Here is a 3513-nt window from a genome sequence, read left to right as displayed (position 1 = left end):
GACTTTATTCTCGAAATAAAATAAAATAAAAAACCTCTAGCCTGTCCCTGATACTCCGTCGTAGTTTTAGCCTCTCTGCAGCTATTGTATCATTTCACTCTAATTTGCCTGACATAGCAGACCAGGATCTAAATGGCTCGTTGGGTCAAAAAGGGGTGAAATTCTGATAAAGAATGGTCTCATATTTGCCGTAGATCAGACCCTGCCCCCCCCCACCACACACACAATCAATGAAGCCAATTACCCAGAGGGCCGTCTTCCCCCTTCCTCAGCCAATTATTGAGTCTGGGGTCAGGATGTAGCAGCGGCGGTGGCTGCAGGGGTGAAGCTGCAGAGAGTCATTTCCTCTCCAAATAAGAGCTGTTGCCACTAATCTCCCCTTAGCCGACTCCTTCAGCTAGAAATAGGTTCTAGAAAAGGTCCGCAGGAACACTGAAGGCTTCCATTTGCAAACTGAGGAGCAACAGGAAATCAAGGAGAGGAGAGCGGCTGTGCCGCCTTTAAAAATAAAATAAAATAAAAAATCCTCATTTTGGTCGGTGTAAATCGGAGCTGCGATCAAACCCACCTTCATCTTTAAAACTGGTTCAAATGGCTGAAAAATGTATGGAGTCAAATTTGTTCCATTATCGTTGGGGGAAATAATAAAACAGGTTTTGTAAATAAAGATTTGAGGGGGGAAAAAAGAGCAATGGAGAATTTTTTTTCAATCAATAAAGGCCAATAAAGGCTATAAAAACAAAAACAGATTTAGTGGCATCATTTACAGCAGATCTTCAAGAAAAAAAAAATCTAATCTACAGAGAATAACTATTTAGCAGGTGGATCAGCTCGATTCCCAGACTCTATGCCTTCCTGTTCCTGTTCCTCCTTTGCTTCGCCTTCTTTCTCTTTTACTCTAAAATCTCATCTTCATCACCAACTCGTAATATTTTCCTCATCCTCACTCATTTGTTCTAGCCTGGTCAGTCAGGCTGACCTACGCCGTGGACACGGCTTATTAGTCTAGATCAGGGGTAACCAATTAAAACCCAGCAGGGTCCCAATAAATAAAAACCAGTAAAGGTCCGGAGACATTTTTAATTATAATCAGTTACTTTAAACAGAATTTAACACTGAAATAAAAAGAGTTTCTTATGCACCCATATTATACATTGAATTTTTAAATAAAAAAAAAATAAAAAAAATTAAATGAACATTTTTCCATTTTAAAATCTAAAGTGATTTTTGAAGTAGAGAACAAAAATTGTTCAGTTTGGTATTTAGACAATTTCCTGAGTCACATATTTTATAAAACACCTGAACTGATCGTTTGTTTTCCTGTTTCCTGTGTGCTTTATATTCATTATCGCAGAACTTTTTCTACTTTTTCCACCCAGCTACTTGTTTTTTTACCCATTCCTCCCTATATTTCTGCATCCTTTTTTTTATTGAAGGAGGAGCATCACTATGCGAAGGTGCACCGCCCCCAAAAGCACTCAACTTTCAGCTGGATCAGCCCTCATAATGCTCCGTTGTCTCCCGCTATCTTCTCCGTGAGCAACACTTGGCTCGGCCAATGGGATGAGGGGATTCTGGATCATTACATATATGCTGTCAGCTCATTGGTCACAGCCCAGGACAGGGCCCGGGAACAAGTTTACCGTAAGTTTTGTATCTAATGTGCCCTTGTTCTTTATTTTCCATCAGCTTTTATTGACTTTTTTGTTTTGTTTTTTACTCTCACAGTAATACGTTCCTTTTCTATGGAAGTAAATCTGTGTCGCTNAAAAAAAAATAAAAAAAATTAAATGAACATTTTTCCATTTTAAAATCTAAAGTGATTTTTGAAGTAGAGAACAAAAATTGTTCAGTTTGGTATTTAGACAATTTCCTGAGTCACATATTTTATAAAACACCTGAACTGATCGTTTGTTTTCCTGTTTCCTGTGTGCTTTATATTCATTATCGCAGAACTTTTTCTACTTTTTCCACCCAGCTACTTGTTTTTTTACCCATTCCTCCCTATATTTCTGCATCCTTTTTTTTATTGAAGGAGGAGCATCACTATGCGAAGGTGCACCGCCCCCAAAAGCACTCAACTTTCAGCTGGATCAGCCCTCATAATGCTCCGTTGTCTCCCGCTATCTTCTCCGTGAGCAACACTTGGCTCGGCCAATGGGATGAGGGGATTCTGGATCATTACATATATGCTGTCAGCTCATTGGTCACAGCCCAGGACAGGGCCCGGGAACAAGTTTACCGTAAGTTTTGTATCTAATGTGCCCTTGTTCTTTATTTTCCATCAGCTTTTATTGACTTTTTTGTTTTGTTTTTTACTCTCACAGTAATACGTTCCTTTTCTATGGAAGTAAATCTGTGTCGCTAGGATTTGAATGTTGTATGTTTGTTCTTACTGTTTCAGTGTTAAAATATATTCAGAACACATTTTTGACCTAAAAAAAAATTTTTTCAATATTTCTAAACAGTTGAAATTTCATTTATTTTCTCTTCAAGCTAAAAATTCACATTACTATTTCAAAGTGATTACATTTTCAATATTTATTTTTCTGTGTTAAAAAAATCTGCATATAAAAAAATTCAACCTTTCAAAATTCAAACTCAATATTTTCAGCCTCCTGAGTTTCAACTGGCTCTATTTCACCGTCTTAAATTCGGCGTCTAAATTCAGTGTAAAAAGGGAGGGGTTACTTCAGGTCACAGACATTAGCAATGGGCGTCCAACACCCAGCCAATCCCGTTACGGTTTCTTAGTCACGTGACGCTTCTGGCGCTCATACGGAAGGAAAACCAGCATGACGGAGCCGGTCATGCAAGCTAACGCTAACTCAACTACAGAAAAATGAAAGTAATAACTCACTGTTGAGTTAGCGTTAGCGTAACGGGATTGGCTGGGTGTTGGACGCCACAATCCATTGCTAATGTCTGTGACCTGAAGTAACCCTTCCCTTTTTACACTGAATTTAGACGCCGAATTTAAGACGGTGAAATAGAGCCAGTTGAATCTCAGGAGGCTGAAAATATTGAGTTTGAATTTTGAAAGGTTGAATTTATTTATATGCAGATTTTTTTAACACTTAAAAATGTAACTGAAAAATAAGTATTGAAAATGTAATCACTTTGATATAGTAATGTGAATTTTTAGCTTGAAGAGAAAATAACATGAAATTTCAACTGTGTCGAAATAATAATGAATTTTTTTTAGGTCAAAAATGTGTTCTGAATATATTTTAACACTGAAACAGTAAGAACAAACATACATTTAAATTTCAGCGGCATTTTTAATTCAAATGCCAGCGACACAGATTTACTTCCATACTTTTCCACTAAATACAGGACAGGTACTTTTATTTCTAAATACGGAATGATTCCGTTTTTCCAGGGACGGTTGGCCACCCTAGTCCGGATTAGCCGGATTAGCCTGCTAATCCGTGACCTCTGCTCTAGATGGAAGCGGGTAGATTCTGATTTCCAAAGCCAGACTAACCGTCACCAGCAACAGGTTAGAACCAA

Source organism: Cyprinodon variegatus, unplaced genomic scaffold, assembly GCF_000732505.1.
Source record: "Cyprinodon variegatus isolate N-32 unplaced genomic scaffold, C_variegatus-1.0 Scaffold1307, whole genome shotgun sequence".
NCBI classification, from domain to species: domain Eukaryota; kingdom Metazoa; phylum Chordata; class Actinopteri; order Cyprinodontiformes; family Cyprinodontidae; genus Cyprinodon; species Cyprinodon variegatus.
This window is presented reverse-complemented; position numbering follows the sequence as displayed.